The sequence below is a fragment of the Neofelis nebulosa genome, chromosome 18 (genome assembly GCF_028018385.1).
Source record: "Neofelis nebulosa isolate mNeoNeb1 chromosome 18, mNeoNeb1.pri, whole genome shotgun sequence".
NCBI classification, from domain to species: Eukaryota; Metazoa; Chordata; class Mammalia; order Carnivora; family Felidae; genus Neofelis; species Neofelis nebulosa.
This window is the reverse complement of record NC_080799.1, coordinates 24,730,712-24,751,381: the sequence shown is the minus strand read 5'-3', so window position 1 is coordinate 24,751,381 and position 20,670 is coordinate 24,730,712. Positions and strand designations below refer to the sequence as shown.

The 20,670-nt window shown below is 44.9% G+C and overlaps 1 long non-coding RNA gene across 4 annotated transcripts; it reads left to right on the top strand.

Moving 5' to 3' along the window:
• The first annotated feature begins 5,431 nt into the window (after positions 1–5,431).
• On the top strand, positions 5,432–20,195 carry LOC131501057 (uncharacterized). Of its 4 annotated transcripts, none has more exons than XR_009256613.1 (4): positions 5,432–10,030; positions 10,834–10,973; positions 16,680–18,885; positions 20,099–20,195. It is a non-coding gene; the product is annotated as an uncharacterized LOC131501057 (long non-coding RNA). The 4 variants fall into 4 exon arrangements; XR_009256614.1 differs by lacking the exon at positions 20,099–20,195 and adding an exon at positions 19,587–19,666; XR_009256612.1 differs by lacking the exon at positions 20,099–20,195 and having other exon boundaries at positions 18,729–19,538.
• The last annotated feature ends 475 nt before the right edge of the window (positions 20,196–20,670 follow it).

Below are 20,670 nucleotides of genomic sequence, written 5' to 3'. Positions count from 1 at the left end.
GTCGGCACAGGTACTGCTGGGCTGCAAATCTGACTCCCACAAGTCCTCACAGAGACAGAAACACGCTCCAGCTTCCAGAAAATCACAGCCAGCCTCGTGCTCCAGAGAGGCACACCCCTTCCTACATAGAGCCCCGAGAAGCTTCTCCTGGGCCTCGTCAGTGGGATCTCTCTGAATGCTGGGGGCCGGGCTATGGAGGGCCTGCCCTAGGGCCCTCTGACACAAACCTGTGCCTTAATGCCGATGTGAAACTCCATGAGACCCAAATCGTACGGTCCAATTATCTATCTCTGGGACGCTAGATTAATTCCAGAGTAGAAGTTAGAAAATTTGGGGACAGTGAAAGGCCCGCAGAACTCACGTGCCTCAACATCATTTCTGAAAGCTGGACACTTTATACAAGATTCCCCTCCAGAAAACCTGGAGGCTCATTGGCTGAGTGGTCCAGATCCAAGCGTTTTTAAGAGCCAGCCAGGGGCTGGGACTAAGGTCTTCATAAGAGAGTATAAGAATCTGTACAGCGGGGAGAGCTTCATTCCAAGGTAGCTGCCTCAGACATAAAATGGGCCGTTTGCGACACCCCCCTTAAAACCCTCAAGGCCCCCTCTTCCCCTTGGTATGAAGCCCAACTCCTTCCCATGGCTCACAAGCCCCAAGACTCTATGTGGTCTGGCTCCTCCTCCCCTCTCCTAGTCATTTTGTGCCACTCTCCTACCCATGACGCTTCTTCTAGCCCTGCCTTCTTTCTTCTCCCTAACCTGCCCAAACTCTGCCTCTGCTGGCTTGTGCACCTGCTGTTCCCTTTCCTGACTCAGCCTTCCCCCTTAAGGCTTAGTTGAAACCTCAGCTCCTTAGAAAAGTTCTCCCCCATTACCGTGTGTAAATTTCCCCTGTGGCTGTATCTCAGCACCCTCTTTGGTGTCTTTGTGGTTCTTTCCTGAGCTTCTCATCATTTTTATTCATTCCACAAGTATTTATCGAGCATCTTCTATGTATCAGGCACTGAAAGACAGTGAAGCAGGTGAACAAATAAATAATATAATTATGGTGCTACTTGAGTGCTCTGATGACTCAGTGGTCATGGTGTGAAAGATGATGTAATCCTACCGTATCAAGGTATTTGATTTATAGCTCTGGGTAAACATCGCCAGAGTTCTGATGTGGGGGACTCAGCTACTATCATTAATAGTAGGTTATGAATATGGTGACACCTGGTAGGCTTTTACTTAAAGATCAACACACGAGTGTGGGGTGGGGGGGAAGATGCCTCCAGTAACAACAACTCTTGCAATAATGTGGTACCATTCAAGTGAGGCACCTCTCCAGGCCAGCGCACAAATGGCTGTTGAGCCCCCAGAGAGTAAGGCAGATAGAAAACATCCAAACCTTGCTAAGCTCAATGTCAGAGAAATCATCTTGCTCTGTCTGCAAACAGAGAACTTGTTAAACTCAGTGGTTGAGTAATAAAGTGTCCTGGGAGAGCTTTTGGGAACTCAGGTAAGGCTCACTGTTCACAGTTTACCCACCCACTGTTTCCCAATTGTGGCTGAGTTTGAGTGCTGGGAGGTCTGAACCCTGAGGGTGGCTCCTGGCTTGCAGAGCGGGGAGAATTTAGAGATGTAAGGAGATGGGACCACTGACGGAGTGGGAGGTGGAGGTGGTCCTTGAGGGGTGAGAATCGGGGAATGGGCTCTTGGAATATCCTGGTGAAATCATGCCAAAAGGAACACTGCAGGGAACCAAGTGTAGGAAAACGAGTCACAAAGGGCAGCAGCTTTTGGCTTTGGTGCTGGTGGTGAGGGGTGGCAGATCCCAAGGAATGGCCATAAAGTCTTCCATAGTCTCTCTCTGCAGCTTGAATCAGGAGTGGCCATGCGATTTGCTTTGACCAACGGACCGATAAGAAACAGGATATGGGCATCAACTTGAAGGTGCTTGTGCACTGGGGTTCTCCTTCTCTCGCTGCTGGGGAACCATGTGGTGACTAGGATGTGAATAAGCCCCAGCTTGCCTGTGGGATGGGAAGACCACGTGGGAGCAGAGATGAGCTGTCCCAGATGAGGCCCTCCCTGGAGGCCCCAACCAACACACCAGCGGACCACAGATGTTCGGGAGAACTCAGAGGAGATCAACCAAGCCGGCCCAGACTAGAAGAACTGCCCAGCTGACTTGCAGAATCGTGAGCTCAATGAATGGTTATTGTTTTAAGTCACTGGGCTTGGGGATAGCTGGCTATCCTTCAGTAGCTAGCCAGTACAGGTGTGGGGGTGTGAGGGTTGCCGGGAAGAAGGCAAGTATGGGTCGATCGGTTCTTTCATTAATGATTATTCTGTGCTGAGCTGCGTGCTAGGTATGAAGATTTCACAGTGGACACAGCGGATGTGGCCTCTGCACTTGCAGAGAACCATGCAGCAGCGGCCTTGATAAAGAACTTGGCCATTTCAGTATCTTGTGGCAAGTCCAGGCGGTGCTGTGGGAGGTGCTAGGGACATCCCAGGTGGGGGGGACCTGGACCAGGGGGCAGGAAGAGAGTTTCTGGCTGTCAGAGAGTCTGGATGGTTGAAGAGAGAGCATGGCCACCTGGCAGGAGCCTCAAAGGGGCTTCAAAGGGGCACACATTTCATCTGGAGTCACGGATTATTCCCAGGGGGTCCATGAGGATCCTTGCAAGGCGTCCATTCCCAATGGAGGTGATAATGCTTCCAACGGGGCAAAACTTCTTTCTTGGGGGTGGTTTGTAGCCCTCCAAAGAGCCAAAGTGCACGAACAGATTTAGTGTGTCTGTGGCATTAAAACTTGATGGAGGGGAGATTGGGAAGAAAAAAAGTCTAGAAAGTCTCCATGGGGGGGTGGGGGACAATGAAGAAAGGTGGAGACACTGCTTAAGGGACTCTGTTTCCAGATCCTCACCTCGTGTGCCTGGCTCACTTTCTCCACTGCTGTCCTAGCTCACAGAGGAGCATCCTTTTCCCCCCAAATCCAGCCTGGGAATTAAAGCCTGGGATAAGGGAGCACTTAGAAATGCTTAGTGCGGGCATTGAAGAAGTGAGTAGTGACGGTGACCCAAGTAGCAAATCCTTTTGCAGGTATGGGAAGGTTTTGTTGCTTTCAACAAAATTGAAGGGGATACGATAGGATTGTCAGATGGATTAAAACATTTGTAAAAGGGGCGCCTGGGTGGCTCAGTCGGTTGAGCGTCCGACTTCGGCTCAGGTCATGATCTCAGAGTCTGTGAGTTCGAGCCCCGTGTCGGGCTCTGTGCTGACAGCTCAGAGCCTGAAGCCTGTTTCAGATTCTGTCTCCCTCTCTCTCTGCCCCTCCCCTGCTTACATTCTGTCTCTGTACCTCAAAAATGAATAAACAAAAAAAAACTTAAAAAAACCCCACATTTCTATAAGAATAGACACTAGGTTATGTTTGGCATATAACTCAAACAGTGTTCAAAGAAGTGTGCAGCATTGCTCTAGAAAACGTCTTACAATCTCCTTCTATTTATTTTTGTGAAAGGTCTTTCCATGCCTACATCTATAAAAATGAAAAATGGAAATTGAATTGATGTTGAGCCCTGACTGGTGGAAACAAGCTAGAGTCATCTTGAGATATATAAACTCATTGAATAAATAAGTAAAACCTGCTCTATCCATCCCATTAAAAGATGCATTTCCAATGAAGTTTTAGTTTTTATGTTTAATAATTATCAACATTTGTAGTACATTGGGTTACATGGATTGATTGCCTACTACTAATGATTATAATGATAACTCAATCCAGAAGGGAATAAAATCAACTTTTAGAGCCAATGGTCACAGTGAACTTTTATAAAAGTATTCTCTGTGTATGTATGTGTGTATATATACACACGTATATGTATAATATATGCAATATACCATAATATATTTCAAGTATGTAATTATTAGGGGGAGAGGTATGACAGGATGACCAATAAAAAACTTTGAGCTTAACAAAATCTGGGAATGGTGGGGAGGGGGTTAAGTTAAATGAAAATGGATGTTCAAGTTACTCCTTGAAAGAACCACGTTAAGATTCCCGACTCCTGAAGTTGAGCTTGTCTGTATATATTTTTTTCAATATATGAAATTTATTGTCAAATTAGTTTCCATACAACACCCAGTGCTCATCCCAAAAGGTGCCCTCCTCAGTACCCATCACTCACCCTCCCCTCCCTCCCACCCCCCCCAACCCTCAGTTTGTTCTCAGTTTTTAAGAGTCTCTTATGCTTTGGCTCTCTCCCCCTCTAACCTCTTTTTTTTTTTTTTTTTCCTTCCCCTCCCCCATGGGTTTCTGTTAAGTTTCTCAGGATCCACATAAGAGTGAAACCATATGGTATCTGTCTTTCTCTGTATGGCTTATTTCACTTAGCATCACACTCTCCAGTTCCATCCACGTTGCTACAAAAGGCCATATTTCATTTTTTCTCATTGCCACGTAGCATTCCATTGTGTATATAAACCACAATTTCTTTATCCGTTCATCAGTTGATGGACATTTAGGCTCTTTCCATCATTTGGCTATTGTTGAGAGTGCTGCTATAAACATTGGGGTACAAGTGCCCCTGTGCATCAGTACTCCTGTATCCCTTGGGTCAATTCCTAGCAGTGCTATTGCTGGGTCATAGGGTAGGTCTATTTTTAATTTTCTGAGGAACCTCCACACTGCTTTCCAGAGTGGCTGCACCAATTTGCATTCCCACCAACAGTGCAAGAGGGTTCCCGTTTCTCCACATCCTCGCCAGCATCCACAGTCTCCTGATTTGCTCATTTTGGCCACTCTGACTGGCGTGAGGTGGTATCTGAGTGTGGTTTTGATTTGTATTTCCCTGATGAGGAGCGACGTTGAGCATCTTTTCATGTGCCTGTTGGCCATCGGGATGTCTTCTTTAGAGAAGTGTCTATTCATGTTTTCTGCCCATTGCTTCACTGGGTTATTTGTTTTTCGGGTGTGGAGTTTGGTGAACTCTTCATAGATTTTGGATACTAGCCCTTTGTCCGATATGTCATTTGCAAATATCTTTTCCCATTCCGTTGGTTGCCTTTTAGTTTTGTTGGTTGTTTCCTTTGCTGTGCAGAAGCTTTTTCTCTTCATAAGGTCCCAGTAATTCATTTTTGCTTTTAATTCCCTTGCCTTTGGGGATGTTTCGAGTAAGAGATTGCTACGGCTGAGGTCAGAGACGTCTTTTCCTGCTTTCTCCTCTAGGGTTTTGATGGTTTCCTGTCTCACATTCAGGTCCTTTATCCATTTTGAGTTTATTTTTGTGAATGGTGTGAGAAAGTGATCTAGTTTCAACCTTCTGCATGTTGCTGTCCAGTTCTCCCAGCACCGTTTGTTAAAGAGACTGTCTTTTTTCCATTGGATGTTCTTTCCTGCTTTGTCAAAGATAGTTGGCCATACGTTTGTGGGTCTAGTTCTGGGGTTTCTGTTCTATTCCATTGGTCTATGTGTCTGTTTTTGTGCCAGCTTGTCTGTATATTTTTAAAAATAGTTGTCGAGTACATATGAAAGTCACTATGGTATTTGTATTTTATTGCTTAGCTTTGAAATAATAACACTTAAGTGACAATTTTGACATCAGCTCAGATCATGATCTCACAGTTGGTGGGTTCGAGCTCCGTGTCAGGCTCTGTGCCGACAGCTTGGAGCCTGGAGCCTGCTTCTGATTCTGTGTCTCCCTCTCTTGGCCCCTCCCCTGCTCATGCTGTCTCCCTCTCTCAAAAATAAATAAACATTAAAAAAAATTAAAAGAAAAGAAAATATTTTCCCTAAGGCTGAAGTTTGTCATTTCACCCCCTTACAAAATTTTTTGAAGAGCTAAAATTGGTATCAAACCTCAGAATTCTTTGTCTTGCCTAGCTCTAGATCCTGAAGGTATTCTCTTATGTTTTTTTTCTAGAAGTTTTATAGTTTTAGAACTTACATGTAAGTCTATGATAAATTTTGAGTTCATTTTTTATGAGACGTGAGACTCTGGTTGAAGTTCTTTTTTTTTTTTTTTTAATTTTATTTATTGTTGCCTATGGATGTCCAATTACTTCACCATGATTTGTTGAAAAGGTTTCTCCTTTGGATTGCTTTTGCAACCTTGTCAAAATTGTCAGTCTTTTTCTGTACATGGTATGTATTTTATGTCCTGCTCAGACAGGTCGTCCCCATTTCAATAGTAAAAATTAATCTACATTCTTCTCGATGCTTTTACATCTAAATTTTTACTCTATCTGAAGGTTATTTTAGTTTGATTTTTAAAAAAAACATTTATTGATTTCGTTTGAGAGGGAGAGAGTGAGCTAGTGGGGGAGGGGCAGAGACAGAGAGGGAGACAGAGAACCCCAAGCAGGCTCGGCAGTTGTCAGCGCAGAGACCGACCCGGGGCTCGGTCCCGGCAACTGTGATTATCACTACCTGACCCGAAACCAAGAGTCGATGCCTAACTGACTGAACCACTCAGGTGCCCCAAGGTTATTATTGTCTTTTGTAAGGAAGAGCTAATGATCCAGTTTTCTTTTATTGCCCCAAAGGTTACCTAATGTCCCACTATCCTTGTACTCCCACTGATTTGAAACCTCACTTTTATCATAAACTAAATTCCTAAAAATATTTGTGGCTGTTCCTGGGCTCTTCATTCAGTCCCAATGGCTTGTCTGCTTGTTTCCTCTCTACTCCTAAACCGTTGAATCTATTTTAATTGTTGTTATTTGGAACCGGGTAGAGCCAGTTCCCTCTACTTCTCCTGTTTCTCTCCTGGATATTCTCACGTGTACTTTTCCTTAGGAAATTCATTGGCAGGTGTAGTTAACTATCCCCCAGACATTCCTTCCTTCCTTCCACAGTGTTGGGATGATGGGTAAGAAGCTGCTGGCCAGCCTCAGACTACATTTCCCAGCATGCCCCTCCCTCTAAGATGTGGTCATGTGACTAGGTCTCACCAATGGGATGCCAGGGGAAATGATAAGCGTCCTGCTGCCCCTGATGGGGCTAAGAAGTGGGTCTCCTTCTCTACCTTTTCTGTTCTCCTTTTCTGACAACCTTGGGAGCCAAAAGTTTATAATTGTGGGGACGTGGGATGGAAGCAGCTGGTCTCTGAATCACTGCGTAGATGGTCCCCTGCTGAACACTCAGGCGTGAGAACAAAAACAGCAAAAAACCCCACTACACATTTGGTGTGTTTAGCCAGTGACATGAAAAGTTTGTGTCACAGCAACTCCTGGTATTTTAACGGCTTTAATATCACTTCAGCAAATTCTCCAAAACTCCTCGTCTTACTTAGGGTGGCATTGAATTTATAACTCAGAGAGACCTGGTATCATCACAATCTGGAACATGACATCTTTCTGTATAATTAGGTCTTCTTTTGTGACCATCAGTAGAATTTAAAACATCTTTCTTACCATCCAAAGATAGTGATAATTAATATATGGGGCTATATTTCAGGAATCTCTCCATGCAGTCATATACGGTATACATATTTACTTTTCCCTAAATGGAATCATATGACACATGCTGTAATTTTATAAATATGCATGTTTTTTTCATGTTTATTTTGAGAGAGAGAATGAGCGGGAGAGGGGCAGAGAGAGAAGGGGATGGTTTTTGAAGCAGGCTTTGCACTGACAGCAGAGAGCCCCTAAGCTGAAGTTGGATGCTTAACTAACTGAGCCACCCAGGTGCCCCTATAAATTACATTTTTATTCCAAAATTTGTACAACACTACATAGAGATCTACATACAGAGGCTGGAAAAATTGTTTTAAAAGGCCAGATCATTAATATTTTTGACTTTGTGGGTCCAGAGTGTATTATTACAGAGGTACTTAACCATTTAAAATGTAAAGACCTGCTTAGCTTTTATTCAATAAAATAACAGGCAGCCAGCCAGAGCTGGCCCACAGGCCATAGTTTGCCAATCACTAGTACACATCCTCATTTAAAAAACTACTTACTTAAGTAGTCTTATGTTAATGTACATTGATGTGGCCTTCCATATCAATTTGCTATTGTAAATACTGTGGCAACATTGTGTGTAAACCCCTTCACACTAATGTATTTACCCCCAAAGGGTAAATTCCTGCAAATAGAATTGATAGGTCAGAACATATGATATTTTACTCTGTGATACATACCATCAAAATATTCTCATTTATGTTTACAGTCTCATCAGTTATGTGCAAGACCTCCTGTTTCACCACATACTTATCAACACTGGATATTATCAAACTTTTGATTTTTTCGGTCCAATAAGTGGGAAAAAATGATGTCTCACTGATGTTCTTACACTTACTATGGCTATCTTTTTGCATATTATTGTGAATTTATTATTTATGAATTCCCTCTTTGTGCATTTTGCCCATTTATCTCTGTGATTTTTTCACATTGATTTGTAACAATTCTTTGCATAATAGAGATAGTAACACTTCATCATTTGTGGGCAATATTTTTCCCCCCAGTTTTTCATTTATCTTATTTCTGGTAATCTTTTTTCCTTTCCATTTTATAAGTTTTATATTTTATCTGGTTCAGGTCATTAGAAACTTTTACTATGTAATAAGTGTCTTGTATGCATTACCAAGCCTCTCCCCTTTTATGACTACAAAAGCATTCGCCTGTGTTTTGTTTTAGTGCTTTTATGGTCTGTCTTTTACATTTTAACCTTTGGTTTATTCAGAATTTATTTTGAAGATTCACCCTTATTTGTTTGTGTGTTTTTTTTTTTTTAAATAAGGCTAGCCAGTTTTCCTAACATTTTTTTTAATGTTTATTTATTTTTGAGAGAGAGAGACAGAATGTGAGCAGGGGAGGTTCAGAGAGAGAGGGAGACACAGAATCCGAAGCAGGCTCCAGGCTCCGAGCCATCAGCACAGAGCCCGACGCGGGGCTCGAACTCACAAACAGTGAGATCATGACCTGAGCCGAAGTCAAGACGCCCAACTGACTGAACCACCCAGGCGCCCCTGTTTGGACATTTTTAATCCACGATTTTGAACCCCGTTATAAATTTCCATGCATTTAGCCTAAAAAATGTCATTGAAAAAACTCACCAGATATCAAGGAACTGAGTATTTTGATTCTAGCAAGTTATTCACTTCTGGCTTTAAATGAAGAATTTCTTGAAAAATGAGGTATGCCTTATCTTTGACTGGAAGCTTTTTTACCTGATGGCAATTTGTGTATCAAAGATAAAAGTCTTATTATTCAGGTGGATAGGGTTGTTTGTATGTCCCCTGAGTGGACAGATACAATTATTTAGAATTGAGAAATACAGCTATACTGTTGCTGTGCAGCTATACTTTGCGTGTATGTGTGACCACGATTACAGACACGAACAAGTTTGCACAATGGGTCGCCAAACCTAAATGTGGGGTGTCCCGATCGGAACGGGGCAGGGGCACCAAATGTAGGGTGCTCTGATTGGGTGGCAGCCGGTGGTGCGGGAGGTGAAAGAATTCACCCAGAGCAGAACAGAAGAGATCAGAGTTTATGGAATATACTGCAGGGGGGCAGCGGGCAGGACAGCAAAGGAGAGACTGCCTTATACAGGGGTGTTGAGGGGTCACAGCTATAGGGCGGAGTGAGGGAGCCTGGGGACGGATGGAATTTTCTGTTTTTTGGGAACTTAGGCACTGTGCCCGGTTGTGACTGGTCAGTGAGGGCCTCTGGCTCTTTTGGGGTGGGTCGCCTAAAGAGCCTGTTTGCATTCAGCTCGGTGGCTTTGGGCCCTTTGGTTTTGCTCTATGCTAAAGAGTTAATGATCCTAAGATGACGTTTCACCAAATTTAAAGAATAGAAAAGGCACCAGTTTGGGTGCAGCCTTGCATCCAAATTCCAGCTCCAGAGTTCACAAGTCTGTGGTCCTGAGCGCGGCCCTTCCCATGTCTGGGCCTCCGCTCTCTCATCTGTAAAATGGGTTAATAAGTATAACACCGATCTCACACTGCTGTTGGCAGGACTGGAGGAAAGCTGTAATCTGCTGTGGCCGGGGTTAGCCGCTGACACCCCAGTGCCCTCACGCCTGTGGTCTTAAGGTAAACTCCCTTCCCATCTCACACCAACACCTCGGTTTCTGTTTTTTGTTTTTTGTTTTTTTTTATTTAACAAGGCACAGCACATGTAGCAGAGTCCTTGACCTCGGCTTTGTTCCTGCCCACCCCTCCCCCACTGCTCCCGGGGTCCTGCACCCACCGCAGTCTAGTGCCACTCAACTTCCATTCTCACCCCAGCCCGGAAAGCCCTGGCCCAGCGTGGGTGGGACCTTGTTGCTCCATCCAGAGCTCGCCCTGTCCTCTGAGCTCCCTCTGGATTGGGCTGCTGGCTGGGGTCCCACTTGGTCCCGCCACCTTTCCCTTCCCTTGGAGGATACTTACCCCGAGGTGTCTACATTCCCAGAGAGGATGATCGGGAATACGGATGTCTGCTCTTACTGTCTGACTTCCTGGCGTCATGACAAAGAGGCTGTCGGATGGCCCAAAGTCAGGTCATCAGGGTGGCAGCCATCCATTCCAGGCCACTTCATCGGAAGGTGGCTTTTGCCCTCACACTTTGCCTTCTGTAACAGTTCTTTATGTGCCTGGCACATGTCCCTGATTCACAAGAACTTATCTCTTAATCATCTCTATTCTGGGTAGGCAGGTGTGCCTCTGGGTGACTAAGGCCTTGCCCTGCCCCCCACCCACCAACAATTGTCTGTGGTCCTGACACAACAAGGACAGGTTTGCTTGCTCAGATTTCAGAATCCTGAAATCTGAAAAAACAAAGGAAAGCTGGAGAAGAAAAGAGAGTGTTGTAAGTAGGAGTTTGTTTTTTTTTTTTTTTTTTTTTTTTTGGCAAGGGAAAGAAACCCAGCTCCAACTGGCTGAAGAAGGACAAAGACCTGACCGGGGAAAATCCAGCCTGGCTGGCTCGGGGCCCGGTGGGCAGACAAAATATCGAGCTCATCCACCTTGTGCTCCGTTTGCTTTCTTTTCCTCGGTGAGTTTTCCGTTCTCTTTGGGCTCATCCATCATGGTGGCAGTGATGGCCGCTGGTGACTCCTGGTCCCTCCGCCTCTCCGAACCGCCACCCCCTTCCCAGGAACTCCGGAGGAATAGCACATCTCGTTCCCAAAAATCTCCAGAAAAAATGCCCGGAATTGCAAGTCAGGGCCTGACTTGGACCATAAGCTCATCCCCAAGTCAGTCAGGATGGCCTGAGTGTTTGACTGGCTCGACCCAGGTGGATGTCCTGCCCTTGAAGGGGTGGGGAGGACAGGTTGGGGAGCTGAGTGGTGGCAGAAGGCTGTCAGCTCTTCCCAAATTGTGTGAACCGAGAGAACCAACCGAAGACCTGTGGTTTCCCCGGGAAAATCAAGAGGCTATCACCCAAAGAAAGAGGGATTAGGTCTTAAGTAGACACTAATGCCAGGTATCCATTACGGGGACAGAGCAAGAGAGAGAGCAGATGAGAGAGAGACACATACAGAGAGACAGAGATATTAGGGAAGCCGACCACTGACACAGAGGAAAAAGACATTTGCAATTTTAAGAAAAGAAGTTCCTTTTTTTTTTGTTAGCAATCAAGAAAGAATTATTATACCCATGTTCCTAGTAGCATTATTCACAGTAACCATAAGGTAGAAATGACCCCAATATCCATCGATGGATGAATGGATAAACAAAATGTGGCATATCTGTGCAATGGACTACTATACGGTCTTTATTTTATTTTATTATTTTTTTTTAATTTTAGCGTTTATTTATTTTTGAGACAGAGAGAGACAGAGCATGAACAGGGGAGGGTCAGAGAGAGAGGGAGACACAGAATCGGAAGCAGGCTCCAGGCTCCAAGCTGTCAGCCCAGAGCCTGACGCAGGGCTCGAACTCACGGACCGTGAGATCGTGACCTGAGCCGAAGTCAGACGCTCAACCGACTGAGCCACCCAGGCGCCCCTATTATACGGTCTTTAAAAGGAAGGAAGTTCTGACACCTGCTCCCACCTGGGTGGCAGCTTCATTGAAGGATTTTTTACCCAATACCCGGGATTCGTTGTCTTGCCACTTTGAAGCATGAAGAGGTGGACAAAAGTTTATTAGAGCATCCGATCAGAAAGGAAGATTAGCAGGAAAGCTCTCTTTACAGAGAGGGGGCATCTGAAAGTGAATGCCCACGGACTACAGGCGAGGGTCCTTGTTTTATAAGGTCCTGGTCAGCCCTCCCTTCCCTTCCCCCTCGTTCGTTCTCAGGTCCTACCCTTACTGGCTGGATAGCTCTACGTGCTGGGCTGTGCGGTCCTGACCGGCTCGACTCCATTGTGTGAGAGCTCAGACTGGTCTGTGGCCATATCATTCCTTGTGGGTCATACGTTTTATGATCCACTACTTATCTTTTGTCATGTCTTTTGTCAGATTCCTGAGGGGAACCTGAGGGGCGTAGGTGTAGGTGGCGTCTGTTACATTCTTAAGAGGGACCTGATGCTGGAGGGGGTTTGCTGTGATGAGCCGCTCCCAGCATTGTTCCAAAATCTGTTTTTTCCCATCCAGGGACCTCAGGCCCTAACCTTTCCCTCTCTTTTTACCTAATTTACCTATCTTTTCCTATCATACCTTGAGGACATTATGCGAAGTGAAATTAGCCAGACATAAAAGGACAGATATTGTATGATTCCACTTATATGAGGTAGTCAGATTCAGAGGCAGAAGGTGTTTGTGAGGGCCTGGGGGGCAGGGGGATGGCGAGTCATTGATGGGTAAAGAATTTTGGTCTAAGAAGATGAAAACATTCTGTAGGTGGATGTCATGATGGCTGCATGTAATATGAGCACACTTCATACGCCCCGAACCGCACGCTTACAAATGGTTCAAATATTAAATTGTCAGTGCGGGAGACAAGCCTCAGATGAGGAGAAAATATTGCCAAACATATCACTGAAAAAAGGACTTGTATCCGGAGTATATATGCTAGTCCCAAAACTCAATAGTGAGAAAACAACCAAACAGCTAACATATGGGCTTGAAAGATTCGAACAGACATCTTAGCAAAGAAGATAGGCACGTGAAAAAAAAAAATTTCAACAAAATGAGTCATAATTAGTGCAAATTAGAACATCTGAACTCCAAAAGACTGGTCATACCCGCTGTTGGTGACAATCTGGAGAGCCCGGAATTCTCATACACTGCAGGCAGGACCTGGAAACTTGCTTGGTGGTTTTTTAAAAGTTAAATTCACACCCACCGTCCTTCTCTTAGGTAGTCACTCAAGGGAAATGACAACACGTGTCACTGAAACACTTGTACAAAAATGTTCACAGCAGTTTTTTGGGCAGCATCCCCAAATTGGAACAAGGCCCATCCAAGGGTGAGTGGGGGAGGAGGCTGGGGCATGATCACACCGTGGAGACATCCACAGCAACCAGAGGAAGGGGACCTCGTGCGTGCTAGAACCTGGATGATGCTAAAATACATATGTCCAGGGAAAGAGGCCAGATGCTTGGTTTCACTTATGGAAAATTCTGGAAGACTCAAACCTATTCATAGTGTGAGAAAACAGATTAGTGGGGCGCCTGGGTAGCTCAGTCGGTTAGGTGTCCGACTCTTGATTTTGGCTCAGGTCGCGATCTCACGGTTAGTGGGTTCGAGCCCTGTGTTGGACTCTGTGCAGAGCCTGCTTGGGATTCTGTCTCTTCCTCTCTCTCTGCCCCTCTCCCGCTCATTCTTTCTCTTTCTCTTTCTCTTTCTCTTTCTCTTTCTCTTTCTCTTTCTCTTTCTCTTTCTCTTTCTCTTTCTCTTTCTCTTTCTCAGAATAAACATTGAAAAAAAAAAAAAAAGAAAGAAAACAGATTAGTGTTTGCAGACAAGAACAGGGTCACAAGGGAACTTTGGGGGATGATACATATGTGTTTGCTGTCTTGATTGTGATAAAGGTCTCATGGTGTGTCCAGATGTCAAAACATCAACGTTTAAATGTGTGTAATGTATTATCTATCAACTATACCTCAGTAAAGCTGCTCAAGAATTGATAAAAAAAAAAAATATATCCAAAAGATCCTTCTGGTTTCTATTTTGAGATCGTTTACCTGTGGAAAGCAAACCGATTCTGAGCCCAGTTACCTTTGACCTTAATTGAGTTGCTGGGCCTTTGAACTTTGATTTCCACATTTGCAAAATGGGGACAATACCTGCCTCATGAGACTGCCCTGAAGAATCAGCAAGGTCAAGTTTGTTAAATGCTCAGTAGGAGGTCTGGGATCTTACTCGACCCCTAACTTTTGTTGTTATTGACAACAATTTCAATTACTGGAATACTAAAGGGTGTGGAGTAAAGCCTTCTGATTTTTAAAGGCAGTTTCTAAAATGGCATATTCTTATATTATGGGCATAAAACCTGGCAGCCCAGGACACAGAGACTGAATTCAGTTCTCTCCCAGGGACCCTAGATTCGCCTGCAAATTCCCTCCTGGTTTTATCCAAAAGGTAACTTCCTAAACACAGACCGGTTTTATTTGTAACTTTTTTTATTGAAATGTAATATACACACAGAAAAGCACACAACTGTAACAGCTCAGTGACCTTTCACAAACAGAACTCACCCTTGCCAGCATCCAGATGGGGAGACAGAAGGTGGCAACGCCCCGGAAATCTCCACGTGCCCTGTCCTTGGCTTTGCTTTGTTTGGAACTTTTTATATAGGACGTGTGCTTTTTCATGTCTGGCTTCTTCCACTTTGTGACATGCATCTAATTGTTAGCCAGCCCCCGTGATTTATATTTTCCATACTTTCTCTCTTGCTACCTTTACAAACATTCTCATATCTTTGTTCAGACTTGAAGGATGAGAGGTTTTGCCAGATTTAGAGAGCAGTGTGGGTAAAAGAAACAGACCATCCAAAGGCTTGAAGGTGTAGAGAACTATGGGAGACATGCATTCTGGGGTACATATTTCCTGCTTAGTTCAAGTGTTTTCATAATTATGATCTTTCAAGTAGTTCCCAGATTTTTCTACAACAAACGATGAAATCAATGTCCCTGTATATATACTCTTACCTATTGGAGGTTATCTTTTGTAGGATTGATTTTCAAATATGAGGCTTGCTGGGTCTGTGAGTTTAAATATTTAATAACTATTGCAAGATTGTGTTACAGAATATTGTAGCAATTTACATTTCCACCAGCAATACAGGAGTTTACCTATTTCCCCATCGCAGTCAGTATTGCTGTTTTTATAAATGGGGTGCCTGGGTGGCTCAGTTGATGAAGCATCCGACTTCAGCTGAGGTCATGATCTCGTGGTTGTGAGTTCGAGCCCCACGTCCGGCTCTGTGCTGACAGCTCAGAGTCTGGAGCCTGCTTCAGATTCGATGTCTCCCTCTTTCTCTGCCCTTCCCCTGCTTGCACTCTGTCTCTGTCTCTGTCTCTGTCTCTCTTTCTCTTTCTCTTTCTCAAACTAACAAACACTTAAAAAAAAAAACAATGTCTGTTCTGGGGATGGCCCGGTGGGTCAGTCGGTTAAGCATGTGACTCTTGATCTCAGCTCAGGTCTTGATTGCTGGGTCGTGAGTTCAAGCCCCATGCTGGGCTCTGCCCTAGGCACAGAGCCTACTTAAAAAAAAAAAAAAAAAAAAGAATTCTGTCCTGTTGCTTTAATTTGAATTTTCTTTTTCTGGCTTTTAGAGAGACTGAGTGTCTTTTCATGTTTGTTGGCCATTTGGTTTTCCTCTTCTGAGAGTTATTTAATTTGGATAGTAGACACAAGGATAAAAGCCAAAGCCAAAAAAAAAAAAAAAAAAAAAAAAAACCAAGACGAGAACATTCTAATCACGGATACGGAATAAGCTTGTGGTGTCCAGCCCACAGTAGGTCCTTAGTAAACAGTAGTCATTCTACCGTTTTAATTGTTCACCATTTACAGATGGTGACAGTGAACCTTATTGATGAGACTTAGCAGGCTGCTTCTTGAGTCTGATGACCCTCCTCTGGCTGTAAAGGGTTCTGAAATAACCCACATGACTGATGTCTTGTAACCAGTGACTCAAAAGGCATCAGTCAAGGAAAGGACGTGCTTAGGTTTAAATGAAACCTGCAGTTTCGCAGAGAGAAAAGTGGAAAAAAAAAAAAAAAAAAAAGCTAGACTCTTTTCCAACCACTAAGTTGCCCTAAGCCCCTGGTCACCGTATGCTGAAAACAACGGCAGGGCTATTTAGATAGAAATAAAGCCACTGTTTCAGAAGAGACAAAGAGTTCTGCTTTTAGTTTCTGTGATTGTCCATCTCAGGATCAGCCTGAATTATCAAGCATCTGCATTGCAAATACTGGCTGGTTTCAAGAAGAAATCATTCAATTGAAAGCCTGGTGTCGCCAGGCAATTGGGAGAGTGTGTACCAGCCGGAAACGTTCTCTGCTGCAAGCGATAGAAATCTCAGCTCCCACTTCCTGAAACAGGACGTATATTGTTCATTTCACAGGCTCCCAAACTGTCTTGGGTTCACAGCGTTCCTGGGGCCAAAAGAAATGCCTGCTGCTTCTTCTCATTAAACAAATAGGTCCAAAAGCATGTAGCATTTATGTCCTAACAACTTAGCCATTTGAAAAGAAAATACACATATATTGAAAAGTATTTTATTTATATTTTCATTTCATTTTCAGATGACTACACATAACTCAGTTGAATTGAGTCCTTAAATGACTTCCATTATTAAATTCTACAGTTAATTACCACGAGATGTGTGTACTTTGGGGCACTGCACAACTTCCCAGACCTCGGAGTCAGGTTGGAGACCCTATTCCCTACATTTCCTCTTCCACGTTGATTTTTATGCAGTACTTTTTATTATGGCAACTCCCATAAAGCCAGCTTTGCAAAGATATGATGTTATTGGAGAGAATGTAGGGCCATTTGATATTACAGCCTTGAACAACCTTGAGCTAGTAATTCACATGGTGTTTGACAGATATCGAGAATCACTATATTTCCCTTGAAGTTTTATAATCCCCCAAAGCCCCTGTGAGTTCAGCGTGGCTCTCTGGGGTGCCCTGGTACACAATCCGAGAAGATCAGGTTAATTTAACAAGGAAGTCAGATCTTGGGGTTAGTCTGGTGGCTTGGTGATATCATCAAAGATCCACCCTTCTGACAAGTTGGACCTCTTGGTCTCAAGACAGCTGCCATGGCACCAACATCACATTCTTGCCCCACAGTGCAGCTATCAAAGTGAGAAAGGAAGGAAGAGCAGTGTGACAGGATGACATAGAACTGCTTTTATACTCCATCTGGACCTGGTAGTGGAGGGCAGACAGGTGTCTACAGCTGCAGAGACATCTTGAACTAAACAAGGATCTAAACAGAGATAAAAATCAGAGGCCTCAGTCATGTCAACCAGACCTGGGATTGGAAGACTGAGAAGTTTGCCAAGCTAAGCAAGTTCTCAAGGAGACACTATCTCACTAGCCCACCGGTTATCCTAGTCGTTTGCGGGGGGACCAGTGTGTTGCTTATGGAGACGGCAGTCCACACGAGAAATCTTGAGTTGTGGAAATATGTTGTGCCTGAATGACATTCAGGTTTTCTTTGGAGAGCCACTGTTTTTGGAGCTACCAAGACAGTCCCTGGATCTAGCGAGGGAGGCTGTGTCTGGAGAGGTGACATCTAGTTGACCAGGGGTCATGGGAGAGACACCCGTTCTGAGATTTCAATGTGCAGTGCAGGTTGGCCCAGGGGGCAAAACAGGACTTCAAACAGAGGGAACAGCGCTGGCAGGGAGGGGAGTGGGCACATGGCTCATCAGACTGTTTAGGGTTTGTGTGACCAGAGGTGAGTCAGTGTAGGACTCACAGCCTGTGTGGCCGGCTCTGGGAGTTTGGTTTTGCCCTGAAAGCCATAGGAAGGGCTGAAAGGTTTTAACGCAGGGAAGGATGTGATGAGGTTGATAGTCTGGGGAACAACAGCATCTGTCATGTGGCAGAAATTTCTGGTGCTCACAAAAAGCCTTTCTTTTTCCTCCTGGGCACGTGGTTAGACTACATTTCCCAGACTCCTTTGTGGTCAGGTGAAGCCATATGATGGACTTCTGGTCAACCAAACATGGAGGAAAGGGATATTTGCCATTTTAGGCCTAGCCCGTAAAAACGTCCCCACGTCCTCTCTCCCCCATCTGCTGGCTGGTGCAGAAGATCTGGGGACCTAGATCGTGGGTCTCCAAGATGGAAATGGCTTGGATCCCTGAGTCACCATGTCATAAAGGGCTTGCTATTGTGTCAACAGTGAATCGATTTTTATTATGTTAACCCAGCTAAATGTTGGGTTCTTTTTTACATGGGTTAGCCTACTCTGACGAAAACCACAACAATAGGTGCTCTTGATGGGGCCTGCTCTGAATCTGGCACTGTCTCATTTAATCCGCACGACAGCCTTATGGGGATGGGGGACGCCGTCTTCCCACCTCTCCAAAAGAAAACACTGGGGCTGAGGGAGAAGCCAGCAGGCGATGGTGGAGAAGCCTGATCTCCACCTGCACCCAAGGGGTGAACCGTGCCCTGCTGGCTCCCAGTACAAGAGGAACAGATTAAAATTGGGTGAGGCAAGGGGACCAGATGAGGAGCTATAGTGACCCCAGCTGGGAGTTCCTGCCTGTGACGCGGGGAAGGTATCAGATGATTGTAAATCTTAACCAAGAGAATGCACGTGAGGTGTCCAGTGCAGGGCCTAGAACCTGGCAGGTGTATCCTGAACGTTTGATTTTTTTTTTTTTTTTTTCAAGACACTAAGCAAGAACTCATGGAGGCCTGGGTGAAACCAGGAGAGACATGTTCTGGAAGCAGATCTTGGCAGGACTTGGGCAAAGCGTGAAGGAGATGGGGAAGCACAAGGTTGGACAACTGCCTCGTGTTGCCATTTGCAGGGACACGGGAGGAAGGGTGTGAGACATCTTGTACAGCGTGAGGTGGGTACAGAGGAGGGAGAGCACAGGGCTCAAGATAATCAACGCTAAACCTTCCGAGATGTGCAGATATTCAAAAGAGGGGCTGCGTTCCTGAGCCTCCAGCTGAAAAGAGCTTTTAGCAAACCATCAGACCCTGGATGGATTCGCTCTGTCCTGGAGTGGATACTTTTTATCTACACAACCTTGGGCAAGTTCCGCAACTCTTTGTGCCTTGGTTTATCTTTGTGCCCTGAAGATAGGGATAAGAGATCATGGGGTTGTTGTGAATATATGCAGTGTGCTCAGCACAGTGTTAGATATGCAGTAGTAGTAAATGGGAGACGTCTTCACTACATTCTCTTCTCCCTAACGTTATTTCTCTATGGATCTCTATCAGTACAGAAAAATACTCAGGTAACAGATATGAGCACTGAAAGAATCTTTGCCCATCTTATTCACTGCTACATTTCCAATTAGCTCTTAGAACTAGTCCATGGCAGGTGCTTAAATATTTGTTGAATGGATGAATAAAGGAATGCATCTCTCTCCTCTTTTTTTCTTCCTCCGTCCCTCCCTTCCTTTCTTCCCTCCCTCCTTTCTTCCTTCCCTCTTTCCATCCATCCATCCATCCATCCACCCGTCCATCCACCATCCACCCATCATCCACCCACCCATCCATCCATCCATCTTAAAAAGATACTAGACTGTAGTGGCTTAACCCACAAGTTCTTTTTCCAATTGTGGTAAAATACACATAACATAAAATCTACCGTTTTTAACCACTTTATTTATTTTTTTTTTTTTTTTCAACATTTTTTTTTTTTTTTTTTTTTATTTTTGGGACAGAGAGAGACAGAGCATGAACGGGGGAGGGGCAGAGAGAGAGGGAGACACAGAATCGGAAACAGGCTCCAGGCTCCGAGCCATCAGCCCAGAGCCTGACGCGGGGCTCGAACTCACGGACCGCGAGATCGTGACCTGGCTGAAGTCGGACGCTTAACCGACTGCGCCACCCAGGCGCCCCTAACCACTTTTAAGTGTATACTTCAGTGGCATTAATTACATTAACATTGTTGTGTAAACCATCCATCTCTACGACGTTTTCATCTTCCCAAACTGAAACTCTGTACCCATTAAACAGCAACTCCCCATTCCCCTCTGCCCCCCACCCCCAGCCCCTGGCAACCACAGTCTCCTTTTGTCTCTAGGACTCTGACTACTCCAGAGACCTCCTATAAGTGGAATCACGCAGCATTTGTCCGTTGTGACTCAACCCACACGTTTTGCAATCACAAAACCTATGTGGCCCTGAATCTCCACCTCCCCTTGTGGAAAAGTAGGAGTACCTACGTCGCGGGCTTACTGCTGAAGTGAGATAATGCATATAAGGTTCTTAGCCCGGTGCCTGGCAAGTAGAAGGCTTGTAGAAATTGCTCAATAAATACTTGTTACACGTAAATATCTGTTCTTCATTAGTAGACACCGGTGTTGTGCTGATTGTGTCTGCCAGTGTCACAAGCTCTTTGTCGTATGAACTCATTCAAACCACAAACGCCCCTATGTCGTCGGTTCCATCGCTATCGTTCACGCTTCACAGCGGAGAATACTGCGGCGCAGAGGGGACAGCAACACAGGGCTCCAGAGCCAGTTCACGGCAGAAACGGGCTTGGGATCCAGGCAGCCTGTTTCCGAGGCCCGCAGGCTTTCCCGCGACGCACGTTGTTACCGTGGCTGCCGCTGGCTGTCGGTGGGTGGACGGTCATCCGTCTCCGCGCATTCG